Raw genomic sequence first — 18619 nt, 5'->3', positions numbered from 1 at the left:
TAATGTTTATGTTTGTGTTTGTGTTTTCTATTTAGTTTGCTACAGTGACAACTGGAAACTAATATTGATTCTTAGTCTGTTTTGTGCACCACTTTATTTACATCTCCTAAGCTAATGTCTGGCATGGAGCAAAAAACAAGTAAAGACTTGCTGAATTAAGAATGAATGAATGAGTATGAATGAATTCCTCACCTTTAATATGACACTAAAATGTTTGAGGGCAGGATCTAGGCTAGATTTGGCTTTACTTTCTCCCCATATCCTGACTCTTTGCACAAAATCATCATCCAATAAATATATAAAACCTATTTTATTTAGTGCCTAAGATATTCAAATAGTATTTCTAACAGCATTCAAGCACCAATTTACTGAGCACCTGCTGTGTACCATACAGTTTAGTAAGCATTAAAAATGCAAGACCGACAAACCTATCCCTATTTGTTCAGTTGATTACAACTTTATCAAGAAGAAAGGGATTGAAACCAGCTCTCCACGCAACAAGAACTGGGAACTAACCCGAATGGAACACCTACTATGTAACAGGTACTATGCGGAGATATATTTTAATGGAGATCTTAAGAGCATGGGCTTGTAGTCAGACAAATCTGAGCTCAAATACCAGTTTTGTGAAAGGCACTTTATCTGCCTAAGCCTCAATTTCCCAACTGTAAACCTGGAAAAATAATACCTTCCCCACAGGATTGATAATAGTGTTAAATGAACTAACGTATATAAATGCTAAGGCGGTTAATTTTCTACATTAACTTGGCTGGGCCATTGTGCCCAAATAGTTGGCCAAAATTATTTTGGATGTTTCTGTGAAGGTGCTTTTGAATGAGATTAACATTTGAATAGGTGAAGTTTGAGCAAAGCAGCTCACTCTATATAACACAGGTAGGTTTCACACAATCAGGTAAAGGCCTGAATCCAACAAAAAGATGACCTCTTCCAAGCAGGAGGGAATCCTCTAGCCTGCCACATTTGGACTTCAATTATACAACATCAACTCTTCCTAGGTCTCCAGTCTGCCAGCACATGCACAGATTTGGGGCTTGCCAGGTTCCATAATCATGAAAAACAATTCCACATACATCCTATTGGTTCTCTTTCTCTGAAGAAAATTGAATGATACAAACTCCTCATATGATACCTAGTCATGTAGTAAGAACTCAATGCATTATACTTGACTGAATTCCTACAACATTTTATGTATGATTATCCCCATTATAAAGAAAAGGAAATTAAAGATTAGAGAGATAAAACATCTTGTCTTCCACCATGCAGACAAGAAATCCCAGAGGTCTAATTCACATTCAGTGGTATCTATCACCTAAACCCGGGCTCTCCACCCATAATGTTCCCCTCTGCTTTAAAAGCCAGCCAGGCAGTATGCTAAGAGAATCACAGATTCTTTAAAGGATGCAAACTAAGCATCAAAATTTATTTAAAGTCCAGAGTTCTTAATACCTTCCTAGGCAGATACAGATAATCAATCGCTATCTAATGCTCTAATTCATCAGATTGTATTAGACCACCTACGTTCTTTGAAATTACCAAGATGAGCATCAAGAAGATGCCATATACAAGGGAACTCACACATCTCAATAGCAAAGAAAAGGGCAAAGGAAGCTCCAAGCAGCATTCCCCTCTTTTACTCTTACATTTAATTCTCTGTATAATCTGTCAATATTATCATCCTACTGCCATCACACAGCTACTTATTGTATCCTCTAAACTCCTTCTGATTATCTCTTAAATACACAGATACATTGTATGTTAGTCCACCTTTCCTCCCTACCCTTAGTAAGTATGCATAAGTAAACATACATTTCCTGTTTTCTAAAAAGGAACTACTCATCAATAATTTAGGAATGTAACGTTTACAGTTTGTTTTTAACATTGCTTAAGGCCATACTAAGACTTGGACGGATCCAAAGATTCCTGAATCCAATTACCTCTGTCTCCAGTAATGATGACAGAACTGAGCCCAGATTTACCTGCCCACCTAAGACAACATAAAAAAAGTCGTACTATGCAAAACAAAGAACATGAACATTACCCATCAGCAGAAGAAGGGAAGTGATCATTGATAAATAGAAAATAAACATGGGGGAATAAACAAGGAGGCCCTAAAATTGCCCCAGCATATTGCCTTGACAGAGTTTCTAGGCCACAACATAGGATATAGAAATCCAACTCTTCCCTGAGTTGAGGACACTGAACTAAGAGGCTAAGAACTCAAAGATAGACTTTGCAAAGTAGAATATTGAAGAAAACAGAGCCGTGCAGTGACAGAATTCTTAATGTCTTCAGGGAGTCACTCCTAAGTAGACTGTCACTCCTAACTATATGGCATCTTCTGATGCTCATCTTGGTAATCCCAAAGAACATAGGTGGTCTAAGCACAACTGATTAGTACATGCTTGTAAGAAAACCACTCAAGGATGGAAGGATACTAAAATGTCAGAGATAGCAGTGCCGGGCTTTACACAGGGCTGGGGAAACGTCCTGCTATCATCTGCCAGACTGGAAAACCTCCAGAACCATGGGACATTGGAAAAAGTATACAAAAAATTTATAAATGAGCACTGCAGAATACTTAACCCCCTATGTCAAGCATCACCTAGTAAATCTCTAAAACAGGACCTGAAAGGTTCAATTGATTTCCAAGTAATTTAACTATACATCAAAAAAAAAAAAAAAACCCCTCAATAACATCTACATGAATAAAAAAATACATATCAAGCATTCAATAAGGTAAAACCAAAAATTACCAAGGCATGCAAAGAAGCAATATATATATTTGGTTATATATATATAACCAAAATTTTATAAATTAAAAAATAAAACCAAAAATTACCAGGCATGCAAAAAAGCTATATATGAGACATACAATGAAAAGATAAACTGATTGAAACCAACCAAGAACTGACATAGATGTTAGAATTAACAGACATGGAAATTATAGTTACAAACATACACCAAAAGTTGAAAAAGTTAAATAGAAAGATGAAAGACTTTTGAAATCACTCACAAAAAAGTAAAACTACACAAGACAAAATTTGTAAGTTTTGAAATAAAAAGTACAATGAATGAGACTGACAACAGATTAGACACCATCAAAGAAAAAGTCAGCAAACCAGAAGACATAGTACTAGAATCTGCCTAAAATGAAAATAGATATAAAAAAATTTTATGTAAGGAGAGTGTCAGTAAGCCATGAAAAAATTTTAAGAGGATATATATATATATATATATATATATGGACCCCAAAAGAAAGGGTAAAAAAATATATTTCAAAAATTAATGCACAAAAACAATCCAAATTTGAGGAAACTATAAGCCCACAAATCCAACAAGCTTAATAAACCACAATTACAAGAAACATGATAAAAATTACACCCAGGCACATCAATAATCATATTTCTCAAGATCAATGATAAAATTTTAAGAGTAGATGGGGGAAAAACCAACTTGTATATGCAGCAAAACAAAGTTGATTTTTATTACTTTAAGCAGCAGACGTTCTGTTTGAAACGTACAAGGGAGAGGGTAGCGAAGTGACATCCTTAAAGTACTGAATGAAAAAAAAATATTTAGTTAGAATTTTATACCTCACAAAATATTATTTAAGAAGGAAAGCAACATACAGACTTTTTCAAATATCCAACATCTGAATTTTATCACCAGCAGAACTACACTACAAAAAGATGTTAAAGGAAGTCTTTGAGGCAGAAGGAAAATGATACCATATGGTTAAATGGATTGCTACAAAGTAATGACAAATATCCGAAATGTTAACTAAATGAATAAATATATAAGAGCTTTTTACTCTGATTTAAATGTCATTAAAAGAGTATTGTTTAAATAAAAATAGTAACATAGTACAAAACTTGTAACATCTATAAAACAAGAGTGTATGAAAACAATACCATAAACAAGAGTGGATGACTGGAAGTATATTGTTGTTGTTCCATTACACAAAGCATGAAGCGATAAAGTATCATTTGAAGGTAAAGTGTGATAAGTTACTGATATATACCACAGACTTTAATGCAACCACTAGAGAAATAAAAGAAATCACTATGTCTATTAAGCCAACAAAAAAGATGAACTTGAAACTTAAAAGCAAATTCAATCAATCCAAAACTAAGACTGAACAAGAGGTAGAAAAGAACAAAGGCAAGAACGGCAAATAGAAAACAATAGCAAGATGATACATATAAATTAAAATTACATCAATAATAGCATTAACTTTAAATTGCTTAAATACCTCAGTTAAAAAGTAGAGTTGTCAGATTAGTTAAAGCGGCAATCCTTAAATAAATACTGCCTTCATAATATGGCCTTTATATATAAAAATACAAATAAGTTAATTGAAGAATGAGAAAAAATGTAACAGAATAGGATTAATCTAAAGAAAGGTACAGAGGCGCATTAATATTGATGCAGAGCAAGTAAAGCCACTAAAAATTAACACAGGTCATCTTACAATGGTAATGAGGTAAATTCATCCAGAGGGCATAAAACTTCTGAACATTTATGCAGCTAATGACAGTTTCAAAATGCATGAAGCAATAACTGATAGAACTGGAAGGAAAAATAGATGGATCTAAAAATATAGTCAGATATCTTGATTCTCTCCTCTAAAAAACTGATAAAATAATTAGACAGAAAACCAGAAGAGACCTGAATAATTTAATTAACACTTACATAAAACACTCCATCTCAAACAGCAGAATATTTATACAGTCTTTTCAAGAGCAAAAGAAATATTTACTAAGATATTTTCTATATTCTGGACCATAAAAACAAGTCACAAACGTAAAAGAATTCAAATCACCCAAAGTATGTTGTACGACCATAATAAAAATTAAGTGAGAAATCAGTGACAGAGAGATTACTGAAAAAAAATCTCTAAATAATGCAAAGACCAAAGAAGATATCTAAGGAGAAATTAGAAAGCGTTTTTATTGAATGAAAATGAAAAGAACTAATTTGTAGACTGCCATAAAACCAGTGCAGAAGGCAATTTATAGCACAAAATACCTATATTAGAAAAGAAGAAAGATTTAAATCAATAACCTCATATTCCACCTTAATAAGCTAGAAAGCAAATGAAACCCATGGTAAGTAGAAGAGAGAAGGTAATGAATATCAGAGCAGAAATTAATGAGATAGAAAACAGAAAATCGATGAAATGGAAAGTTGGTTGTTAATGATAATAGATAAAATGGATAAATCTCTACCCATACTGATCAGGACAGAAAAAAGGATAACACAAAATATCAGCCCTGGGAGTGAGAGAGGTAGGTTCAGTACAGATTCAAATATGTTAAAAGGAAAATGAGGAATCATTATGAATAACCTAATATACTTGGCAACTTACATAAAATGAACAAAGTTTTTGAAAGACATAAACCACGGAAGCAATTAAGGAAAAGCAAATAACCTGAGTCATCCTGTATCTATTAAAGCTAAAATTTTCCCACCAAGACAACTCCAAGACCTGATGGTATCACTGATGAATTTTACTAAAGACTCAGTGAAGAAATAATACCAATTCGACCTAAACCAGATAAAGGCTTTATTAAAAAAAAAAAAAAAAGTACATACTGATATTCTTCATTAAAGCAGGTAGAAAATTTCTAAACAAAATTTCAACAGATCAAGTATAGTACATAAAAGGAAAATACAACTAAATAAACTTCTTTTTCAGAAAAAAACAAAATTTGATTTTGTATTTGAAAATCAGTTAACATATTTTACAATTTACCAAACTAAAAAGGAAACACATATGATCGCCTCAGTAGATGCCATATAAACATGTCCTAAAATCCAACATCCTTTCCTCATGTTAAAAAAACAACAACAACAACAACACTTCAACAACCTAGGAGTAAAAGAAAATTTCCCTAACCTAATGAAGATCTATGAAAAACCCACAGTAAACATCATGCTTAATGGTTAAAGAGTAGATGTTTTCCCTATACAATAAGACCAGAAATAAAACAAGGAAAGTCTTTTGTCATTTTTCTACTTTACATTGTACTAGAGGTTCTATTCAATAAAATAAGGCAAAAAAAAAAAAATCTAAAGCCTCCAAATCAGAGAGGAAGAATGAGTCTATGTATATTCCTTACTTTATCCACAAATGCTATGATCACCAACGTAGAAAATCTGATAGAACATACAAAAGCTAAAATTGAGTTTATCAAGGTGCAGAATCTGAGATCAATATATAAAAATTGAATTTTATTTCTATATGCTGGAAATGAACAATCAAAAAACAAATGTTAAAATATAATTTATGATTGCAAGAAAAGTATGAAATAGAGTTAAATCTGACAATTGGCATGAAAGCCCTGCACAGTGAAAACAAAAAAATTGCTGCTGAGGAAAATTAAACTAAATAATTGGAGAGATATATTATGTTTATGAGTCAGAGAAGTAATATCGTTGGAATGTCAGTTGTGCCAAATTAATTAATAAATTCAATGGCATTGTAATCAAAATACCACAAAGTTATTTTACAAAATAAAATTGATAAGCTGGCTCTAAAAATCATATGTAACTTCAAAGGGTCTACAAATGTCAAGACAAGTTTAAGAAAGAACAAATTTGGAGAGATGTATTACCTAATTTTAAGACTTACTATGAAGCCAGAGCAGTAAAGACTATATGGCATTGATGTAAAGACATTTACATAAATGAAACCAGACAGAGAATCTAGAAATAGAAACAACCGTATCCAGGCCACTGATTTTCAATGAGAGTGCTAAGCCAATTCAGGGTAAAAGAGGGTTTTTTTCAGCAAGTAGTTTTAAAACAATCAGCTACCCATATTTACAAATGTAAACTTCAACTCCTATCTGGCACCATGTACTAAAACTAACTCAAAACGGACCGTAGACCAAAATGTACAAGTTAAAACTACAAAACTTCTAGAATGAAACATAAGAACACACCCTTGTAACCTTGCCTTAGGAGAGAACATTTCTTAGATACAACATCAAAAGCATGATCTAGAAAAGAACTGTAAAGAAAAAAGATTCCTATAATATACCAGGACTGAGACATCTATCCTTAGAAAGGTCTGCTTGCAAGGTTGGCCCATAATTTATACTTGGCAACTTGGTTTTTTACTGTAAAAATGTTTAGAATGAATATTACTGTAAAAATTTACAGAATAGGCTTGGCGCCTGTGGCTCAAGTGACTAAGGTGCCAGCCACATATACCAAAGGTGGCGGGTTCGAATCCAGCCCGGGCCCACCAAAACAACAATGACGGCTGCAACCAAAAAATAGCCAGGCGTTGTGGCAGGCGCCTGTGGTCCCAGCTACCAGCTACTTGGGAGGCTGAGGCAGCAGACTCACTTGAGCCCAGGATTGGAGGTTGCTGTGAGCTGTGATGCCACAGCACTCTACCCAGGGGGATAACTTGAGGCTCTGTCTCAAAAAAAAAAAAAAATTTACAGAATAAATTTTTTTCAAAGCTTACTTTTATTAACCTTCTAAGCACTTCAGGAGAGTTTCCACCATTCCCAACTTATTAGGAGCAGCCCACTGAACCTACACTGCTTCTACAAACAATATGGCTTATGCTGAAAACCTACCTTCCTTCTAGGGCTCTGAATTTTTGGTACGTGTGAAGAAGAGGGTGCCTACTTAACCAGCACCCAGTAAAACCTTGATCATTAAATCTCTAAAGAGCTTCCCTGATAGACAATACTTTGCACATGCTGTCACAAAAAGTTGCTGCAGGAATTAAGAGCATCCTGTTTGATTCTAGGAATCGACTCTTGAAGCTTATGCTTGGGTCCACTGTACTTCGGCTATACCCTTTGCTGATCTTGCTTTGTGCCTTTTTGCTGTAACGAGTTTTGGTCATCAGTATAATTACATACTGCGTCCTGCAAGTTCTCCCAGCAAATCACCAAATCAGAGGGTGCTTTGGGGGACTCTCGAGGCAAGAATAAATTAATAAATTGCACTTCACTAGACTTGAAAACTTTTACCCTTCAAGCTCCAGCAGGTAACATTTGGCACAGTTACTGATGCCCTTGGTGACACCATGAGGTGATGAATGGTCCTCTTGCCTGCTAAGGGTTAAAAGTCACAGAAGATAATAAAATGCAACAAGAGGAGGGTTTCGAATTGAGATAATCTAAATGGCAGTGATCATGATGGTGAGAAGACCATAATAGGAAAATAATGAGACTGGTTTATCTTGTCTTTCCAAGGAGAATCTTGGAGCACCACTTTTACTAACATTTTTTGCAATAAAATAGTGTTAGTTTTCCCTCAGAAAACATATCTAAAACCTAAAATGAAAATCTGTCAAGCATGTGGTTGTACTATGAAGGGAGACCTGTGGTGGGGATGGAAGAGCTGGCATATTGACAGAGGCATGCAATTTCTGGTGTCCTAAAGCTTAATGTCTGCTAGAGGCCGTCCTCTCTTCAAGGCACTTGGGAAGAAAATAAGCAGAAATTGGTTGTAACATTCTACAAAAAAGACATTATCCATGAACTTCCAACTTAATGGAAAGCTAAATATTTTCGGTTACAGAATAAATTTTTTTCAAAGCTTACTTTTATTTACCTTGTGAAAATATTTGTTTTCTCTCTGTCCTTTCATCCAGTGTTTACCTTTTGACTAAAGCACATTCCTCTCCAACCAAGAAATTTCACTGATAAGAGACCCCGCCACCACCAAAGAACCAACAGGCTGAATGAGGCCCCCCCTTATTCTGAAATAAGGGCACAATGCCAGAAAGGGACTCAGTCAACTATCCAGGACCAATTTATTGACTATCCATATGAGATGACTTGCAAAGGAAGGTTCCCAGACTCCTTCCTGTCTTCTTCCCATTGGATTCCCACCTTCAAACCCAACCTCTGTGTTTGTTCCTCTGCACTGGAGAAAGTTAGAATCTTATACAGAAGAGATTTCAAATGCAACATTAACCCACTATAAGAAATAGTTGAATATTTCCTTTGCAACAAGGCAACCGTTAAAACAGTGGGGTAGTTTTATATGTGCCAACTTGTGTATAACATACTGTTAAGTAATAAAGAAAAACTGCTCACCAAAATTTATGTACCTTTATAAATGTATTTAAAAACAATTGAAAAGGAATAATCTTTATTTGGGGTGGGATGAAAGGAGTGATGGAAAATTATACTTTCTTACTCTATGTTATTTCAAAGTGGGGTATTCCAGCTATTTGTTCTTATTGTTTTTTTAAGTAAAAATTTTTAAAACCCTGGGTTGCCACATGTTGCACAGTGGTTATGGTGCCGGCCACATGCACTGAGGCTGGTGGGTTCGAACCTAACCCAGGCCAGCTAAATAACATTGACAACCAAAATAACATCGCAACCAAAAAATAGCCAGGCGTTGTGTAGGGTGCCTATACTCCCAGCTACTTGGGAGGCTGAGGCAGAAGAATTGCTTCAGCCTAAGAGTTTGAGGTTGCTGTGAGCTGTGACACCATAGCACTCTGCCAAGGGTGACATAGTGAGATTCTGTCTCAAAAAAAAAAAAAATTAAAAGTTAATAAGTGAAGCGGAAAAACATACTTTATCTTCTTCCACCTTTATTATTAGACTAATCTAATAAAAATATTACATGAATAGAAGCCATGACTGAATGGTGTGTTCCTTATGCCTAGAAGAGGACCTGGCATATTGAAAAAATTCAAAGACTATTTCTTAAATAGATGAGGTGATTAAATAGTCTCAGTCCCATCATCACATCTATTCCAGTGTCCTTGGTATAACCAGGCTCCGCCTTGTCCCCTCCTTGGGCTCCTTCCCTATAACTGTGCCCCTACCTGGTTCCAATCACCTAAATCTTAGTCTTGATCCTTCTCTTGATGGCCCCATCCTCTAAACGTTGCCTGGCCCTTCCATAGGAGGAAGTCTTCCCTTTGGGTCCTAATTGGGCATCTGGAATGCTGTTACCCAGTGAACACTCTTCTGTGTCCTACTTGTACTTGGGATGGAGCCAGTTGTGAGTCATTCATTATATGCATGTGTGCACTCCTTACAAATGCTTTAGATCATGTGCATGCTTGTTCTTTGACTTCTTTCCCCCTGCACTGAATGCTCTCTTCTATCTGTTTGATTGAGTATCTTCCCAGGTTCTGAGGCTGGGTCTGTCTCCAAGGTCCCTACCAGAGATCAGATCTGTCCCAAGGCCTGGTCTTCCCATTCCACTTCCACCTGCCTACAGCAAATAAAGGGGTCTGTAGCTGGGCTGCGGGGTGATAGCCATAAGATGTTTGGCTAACACCCAGAAACATCCCGCTTCTCCAGTTTCATGTACATCATGCCAGGACTTCCAATAAATAAATATACCTTTTTTCTTATTTTTTAAAATCCAACATGAAAACACATCACCAAATAATAGTCTATAAGGAACTTTGCTCCCTTTTGGCCCTACTCTGTGGTCCTTTCTTCTCAAAGAGTCATTGTGCTTTTGACTCTATGTTCATAAATAGAAATCAATGAAATTGTATTTTTGCTTCTTGTCATCTAAAAAGACTGTATTGAGTCAGTGAGTTCATCCTAATTCTTTGCAACCTGAATAACCATCACAATGAAAGTGCATTGTTGAAAAAGGTTGTGACCCCTAGTAAAGATTCCAAGTATGTTGCTCAAGATTAAAGAGTCAATTACAAGAGTCAAGAGAAGTCACTTAAGTATGTCTAACGCTAATGGTTGTTAATATCCTTCTCTAAACTATTTTGTCTCATAAATTTTATATTTAGCAGGAGGCAGCTGGTTTTTACTAGAAAATTCATGTAGAAAAAGTAAAGCAATAGTATCTGTAAACACAGTCAGGTTAAAGTTAAAAAGAGATAATGTTACATGTAGGTCAGGGACCCAAGAACACCTAAATCTTGCTCTCAGCTTACTTTCCTTGTTTAAGATCCTTAGAGAGATGTGTGACCAGAGAATAACACACTCATAAAAAAAAAATTGATATTTATTGGGGCCTAGGTCGTAAGCCATAATGAACTGCGCTATTCAGCATGGGCCACGGAGGGGAATAGACATTCTCTGCTTAAGCTAAAGAATCCTACAGGATCTGAAATGCTTGTCTACTATACTTCCACTGCAAGACCCACAGCTGAGTGACAGGTCTCATCACGGTAATGAAGAGAAAACACATTGGACAACAGGAAGAAAATGGTCCAAAAGACTGAGAGTATTTTTCATAAGCCTCAGTAAGCTGGACCTCTGCCTTTCTCAGGTAAAGAAATGCCCACTTTAATCAGTTTTTTTTGAAAGGAGACCATTCAGAATGTGGCAACAAAGAGAAAAAAAAAGATGGATGGGCTTTCTCTACAAGAAGTAACAGAAAGTCTGTCTTCTCTTGATTAGCAGAAGGAAGAGTGTCCACAAGTCCACCTAAAGAGACCAGATCTTTACTTTCTTTAAAAGCTCCACCACTGGCATTGTGGCCCAACAAAACATCCTAGAATCTGATCAATCCATAAAAACAACCCTTAAGGGTAGAATAAAGTGGGCAATAGTAGCCATGAGCTTCCCTTAGCCAACAGTATGCTTTATTTTATTTCCAATTATTCTTGCCCATGGCAAGACAAATCACAAGAGCTGTTTAATGTGATGCAAGACACATTCCACTGCCATATCCATCAACGATTATTGACTTTATACCTCTTCAACTCATTGCTGGTACATAGAACAGCTATGTTCTCAACACTGAGATAGTTCTGCTGATACAATCAAATACAGAACTTGTATCCTGGCCCCAAATAATGTTTTTCATATTCCATTACTTTTTGGTAGTAGATACCTAATTACACAGTCAAATCACGCTTATCAAGAAGGTTGCCTGACTATAGGACATCATGGTACAAGGTCTTCAAGGTCCTTATATAAGTCATAAAGCAATAACATTAAGAAAAATTTAGATTTGAGTTGCATTAAGAGTTTTTATACACATACAAAGTGTAAGAAATTTTAAAGAAGAAAAGTTCTAAAATTTTATTTTTCAACTCACTATAAGAAAAAAAGGCAAAATTACTTCTTGCTGGAACATTATTTTCAAAGGGCAACATTTTCCCTAAGTCAAAAGCAGAAATGGAACTTATAATGGCCATTTGAAATTACAGAACACCCCAGTACCTTAGAAGGATCTGCAGCCATGTCTGCCATGCCTGTCTGCCAGCAAGGCCCTATAATCTTCAGTTGGCCAACTCATTCACACAAGTGTTCAAGCCAATCCTACAAATGCTGCCCATAGGGATGGGAAACACTCTCACCCACAGGAAAACTCCAGTGCAGTGCAAGTGACTTGTGTTAGGCACAAATCTCATTGTGAACATTCTGGGTCATTCCTGACAAGCCACATGATAACCTCCATGCCTTCCCCATTCGCTTCATCTCCAATGGCCATATCTTCTCTACTTTGAATGAATTACCTCATGCTATTCTCCCTTGCTCTTCAGCCCAATGGACTTCTAGCTCCTCAAAGAAGATCCCAAGGGCCTTCTTTACCACACATTGCTGTGTGTGCAGCATTTCCTGATTTTCAACAAAGAAATGTCTTTCCTGGATCCCTGAATCTCCTTCAGTCCTGCTGGTACACATTACCAAGGCTCATCACTTCATTGCAATTGTGTAGCTTCTGCTAAATATCTGACATCTCCAACAGATCGCAGACTGTATAAAAAACAGGGAATCATTTATCCAAGACTTATCCCTGAAGGCCAAGCACAAAATGTTTGTTTAGGTCAGGGGCAGTAGCTATAATCCTAGCACTCTGGGATGCCAGGGGCAATGGATTGCCTGAACTCAGTAATTTTAGACCAACCTGAGAAAGAATGAGGCTCTGCCTCTATTAATAATATAAAAAAAGAAAGAAAACTAGTCAGGCATTGTGGCAGGTGTCTGTAGTCCCAGTTACTTGGGAGACTGAGGTAAGGAGATTACTTGAGCCCAAGAATTTGAGGTTGCTGTGAGCTCTAACATCATGGCACTCTACCCAGGGTGACAGAGTGAGACTCTTCCTCTCTCTCTCTCTCTCTCTCTCTATATATATATATATATATATGTTTAATAATTTTTGAATTTATAAATGAATTTATGATTAACCAGGAAATATAACCCAGTAGAAAGTACACATAAAACCAGGAGGGTATGAGAACATCTTTTTGACTTCTGAAAGCCTGCATCACATCTGAACAAAGGTTTATCCATTCTTAAGTCAGAAATAAGAAGTTCTATCAGTTATAAATGACTCTGCAATCTGACCATCTCTGTACAATTTCTACCTTGGTATCTAGCTAGGCTCTGTCAGGTAGATCCAAATCCATAAATGCATGCTCACAACAGAAGAGCAGTGAACGTAAAACAAACAAAAAAATTCATCTGTCGTTTCTTAGTCGTGTGACCTTGAGGATGCCATCTGACCTCTCTGAATTCACTCACCTATAAAAAGATAATAATGATTCCTGAGGTAGCACAAATGAAAGAATTTTATAAATTATGAAAGCCTGGAAACCAGTCTAATGTTGAAAATATATCAGAATTTCAAATGGAAAATTACACAGTTGCAGAATTAGGGAGCCCAGATGAGTTCCTTTACATCCCAGTGAGTCAATGGCAAAGCCAGAGACTGTGAACACACCATCTGAGAGTTTCCTGACAACCCTGCCCTCTGCATAGATTACCACACCCTCCAAAGGGGAAGCTGGATGCTGATTTTATTTAAATAGATTCCATTCCATCAGATTGTCTTTATGATAAAAATATTTTCCCCTACTCTCCATGAACTTGCTATGAAGTTCAACAATATACAAAAGGCACTGAAGCACAAACACAAGCTAAATGAATCTGGGCTCATGACTGGGGGTAGCCTCACACTCATAATTTGATGACAGCCTTCTGAGAGTCTAAGCTGACACAGTTTAAAGACAGGGGAAACCAGACTTATGAGAAAAACCTAAGAAGACAGTCTGCACACAAATAACCCAAAAAGAATGCAATTAACAGGACCCCATCCCCCCCAGACCATGTTAGAGGGTCAATAGAATGAGGATTACAAGGTTCAACACCTTGCCAGTCTGTTTATCTTGAATGCATCATTCATTATCCTCTCTGAGGTTTTGCAACAGTTGCAGGCATGCATAAGAAGGGACACACGATGGTGTAACAAGGAGGAATCCAACCTGGAGAAGGTGCTACTGTGGGCCCATGGCAGCCCTGAGCTGGTGGCTGTGGTGTGGTGACACTGCTTCCCATGTGGGACTGTTAGCACCAAGGGAACCCTCAGGTTGGGAGCAAAAATTATGTGGTGTGGAGCAGTGCAGTGCTTTAAGCAAACATGGGTCACTGCAGATATAAAGCTGGCCCACAAAGTTGACTTTCCATTAGTAATAACTTTTTCAGGAACTCTGTTAAAAAGGAGCTGCCAATTGAATTCCAGAGGCCACCTGCTGTGAGCTCTTCTCCCAGGTGTTGAGTGGGGGCTAAGCCAAGAGACTGTGGTTTCCCCTCATCAAAGTATTCTGTGACAGGGTGCCAAACACAGGTTTTTGCTGTCTGCTAATTGCTTCTCAATATCTCTTACTCCCCTGGTGAAATCAGCTGGCAAAGAACCCCAAAGCCTCCTCAAATCTGTTGGTTAGGTGCCTCTGTCTTTGAAGAGATTAGTCTTTTTAAGTCAGAAACTAATGAGGTAGGTATTACCAAATACACAAAGTGAATACAAATGTCTTGCAATCATATATGTGTGATCCACACAAACACCCCAGAGAAATTCACTCTGCTGCCTGTATATTTGGTTAGCAAAGAAACATCAGGGAAGAAGCTGTTTAGCTTTCAGAAGCAAATCTTCTAATCATCATGGGAACTGAAATGTCAGTTTTGAAAAATAGAAATTTCGTATAAGAAGCTCCTATGGGGTACCCCCAGTGTTTTGCATATGGTTTCAGAAAGGGGGCCTTTATTGACATTCTGCAGAGATCCTAGCAAAATCCAGCCAGGGCCCCCAACTTTCTGTAAATCCTTCTAATGAATCTCTAAGCAGAATAGAACGGAGTTATATGATATTCCCAAAGCAGGATTCAGCCAAAAACATTGACTACCTCTTTAAATACAGAAATAAATCCAAATATCCCCTCATGCTATACATGCTTGTTATTTTTTTCTGCCTTACCTCAGAGGATTTATTCTTCTGCATTAGGTGACTAGAGTTTTCAGATTCTTGCAAAAAGCTACTTTTGCCTGGCTGGTGCTTTAACCATAAGATGAAATGAGCTAGTCCAACTGAAAGGAGGTGAGTTTTCTTCTGAACTGTACACTTGAATATCAGGCAATGAGGACAGGTTATAGGAAGGAAATGACCACAAACTTCAGCACTTTTAACTCCCTCAATCTGGTTTATTGACATAGACCTTTGAAAAGCATTTTGTACTCCCCAGCTTCTTCTTTTGAGGGTCTTCATATTATTTATCCTGCTTCTACTTTCAATATTCTCCAAATTGAACTCATAATCTCTCCGCTTGAAGTTCTATTTGCTCACAGAAAAAATAGGGTGACCAAATCAACCTAACATGCAGAACATTCAACACAGCAACAGAATTGCACATTCTCCTTGGGTGCACATTGGAACATTCTACTGGTTGATGCTATATTGTGTCACAAAGCAAGGCATAACAAATCTCAGGAAATTGAAATCACACCAAGCAGCTTTTCTGACCACAAGGAAATGAAACTAGAAATCAATAGCAGAAGGAAAAGCTGGGAAATTTACAAATATGTGGAAAATAAACACAAACTCTTGAACAACCAATAGATAAGGAAGAAATCAAAAGGGAAATTAGAAAATATCTTGAGCCGAAGGAGATAAAAATATGATGTGTCAAACCTTATGCAATAAATTAAAAACAGAACTAAGGAAAAATTACACAGATAAATACCTACATTAACAAAGTAAATCTCAAGTCAACACCCTAAATTTATACCTTAAAAAACTGAAAAAAAAAAACAAACTGTACTCAAAATTAGCAAAAGGAAGGAAATAACAAAGATTAGCATAGAAATAAATAAAGAATAAACAATAGAAAAAAATCAAAGAAACTAAGAGTTGGGTTTTTTTAAAGATAATAAAATTGAGAAATTTCTAGATAGACTAAGACAAAAACAGAAAAGAAGCAAATAAAATCAGAAATTAAAAAGGAGATATTACAATGCCACAGAAAATAAATGATTATAAGAGGCTACTATAAATAGTTATACACCTATTTATTTAGATAACCTAGGTAATATGGATAAATTTCTAGAAACATGAGACTTACTATAACTGATTCATAAAGAAATAGAAAATATGAGGAGACCGATGACAAGTAAAATGACTGAAAGAGAAATCAAAAAGCTTCAACAAAGAAAACCCCAGGACCAAAGAAATTTCCCTGAGAAATTACAGGTGCAAAAATCTTCAATAAAATACTCACCACTCAAATTCAACATTAAAAAAATCATACATCAAGTGAGCTTTATCCTTAAAATGCAAGGATGGTTCAACATATGAAAATCTATGAATGTAATTCACCACATAAACAGATGGAAAAACAAAGAGCATATGATCCTTTCAATTGAACTAGAAAAAACATTTGACAAAATTCAGCACCTTTTCATGATAAAAACACAAAAAATTGTCATAGATGGGACATGTCTCAAAATTATAAAGTATAGGTACAACAAACCTACAGCTAGCATCATATTGAACAGGGAAAAATTGAAAGCATCCTACTTAGAAATGGAACCAGTCAAGTTTTACCCACTGTTGCCACTTTTATTCAACATTGTTCTAACAGTTCTCATCAGGCAAGAGAAGGAAATCAAGGGGGTCCAAATGAGGAAGGAAAAGATTGAACTATAACTCTTTGCTGACAATTTGATCTTACATCTAGAAAACCTTAAAGAATCAACCAAGAGACTCCTAAAATTGACAAATTCAACAAGGTCTCAGATTATAAAATCAATGTAGACAAATCAGTAGCTTTCATATATTCCAACAATAGTCAAGCTGAGAATCAAATCAAAGACACAGTACCTTTCCCAGTAGCAACAAAGAAAAGAAAATACCTAGGAACATACATATTTAACTATGGAGGTGAAAGACATCTAAAAAAGGGACTATGAAACACTGCCACATGTTTATGCAAACAACTGTAAGACACTGATATACCAAGGTTATGAGACCTCACAGAGTTGTTTGTATAGTGCTGCCAACATAAGCACACAGTGGCAAGTTTGTAACCTAGTATCAAAATTTGTATACTATATGATCATAAAGAGCTGTAATGGATATTGGAAACTAAGAAGGAGGGAGGGGGCAGAGCCATGATGGCAGACAGCCAGATTTTACAGAAGCTCCAGTCCAGAAGGAGGCTGAAAAGACAGAAGTTTAGCAAATTAGCTGATGGTTTGGAGCAGAGCCAAGAGAGAAGATTGAAGAGCGGACTTCAACCTTCCTGAGGCGAGCTGCGACCCCAAAAATACAACCAAAAGCTGCTACTGTATCACTGCACCCTGGCTGCCCCAGCACCTGAGAACTGGGAGAAGACAACAGACACACTCTGCCTGTATCTCTGGGCAACCAGAAGAAGCCACCAACTGAACGGTTCTGATAAGGCCTCCAAACAAGGTAAACTCAGCATGGGGTGGAATCAGCGGAAAAACTCTTGCAACTCAGATAACCAGAGTAGATCAACTCCTCCAAGGGAAAATGGGGAAGACACAATTGAAGACCCCATTCACAAGCAAATGGCTGGGATTGAGTTCAGAAATTGAGTTCAGAATGTGGATAGCAAATAAGATTAACAGACAGGAAGAAAGGAAGGAATTAGGAGCTCAAGAAATTATTCAAAAGATTTCTCAAGAAATTATTCAAAAGATGACTCAAGAACTCAACAATTTCAAAGATAAAATGATCAAAGATTTTGATATACTGAGACAAGAGGTTGCAGCCCTCAAGGATCTGAAAGACACAGTGGAATCCCTCCGTAACAGAGTGCAACAGGCAGAAGAAAGGATCTCTGATACTGAAGACAAAGCTTTTGAAGAAGCCCAGGAGCTCAAAGAGCAAAAGAAATGGAGAGCAAAAACAGATCTCACTCTCAGAGAACTCTCGGATAATTCGAAGAAAACTAATATTCGCCTTATAGGAATCCCAGAAAGTGATGAAGTTGCTTCACAAAACACAGAGGCTCTTCTTCATGAAATTATGAAAGAGAACTTTCCAGACATGCCAAGAGATTCTGAAATTCAGGTAGCAGATAGTTTCAGAACCCCAGCATGACATCCAAACAAGACATCCCCCAGACAAATCATAATTAACTTCACCAAAGTTAAGATGAAAGAGAAAATTTTGAAAGCAGTTAGATGTAAGAAAACCATAACCTACAAGGGGAAGAGTATTAGGATGACTGTAGATCTCTCAGCTGAAACCTTTCAGGCTAAAAGAGGATGATCATCGATTTTTAATCTCCTAAAACAAAATAACTTTCAACCCAGGATCCTGTATCCAGCTAAACTGAGTTTCATCTATGATGGAGAAATTAAATACTTTAATGACA

The sequence above is a fragment of the Otolemur garnettii genome, unplaced genomic scaffold, assembly GCF_000181295.1.
Source record: "Otolemur garnettii isolate 467f Iridium unplaced genomic scaffold, OtoGar3 scaffold00008, whole genome shotgun sequence".
NCBI lineage: Eukaryota > Metazoa > Chordata > Mammalia > Primates > Galagidae > Otolemur > Otolemur garnettii.
This window is presented reverse-complemented; position numbering follows the sequence as displayed.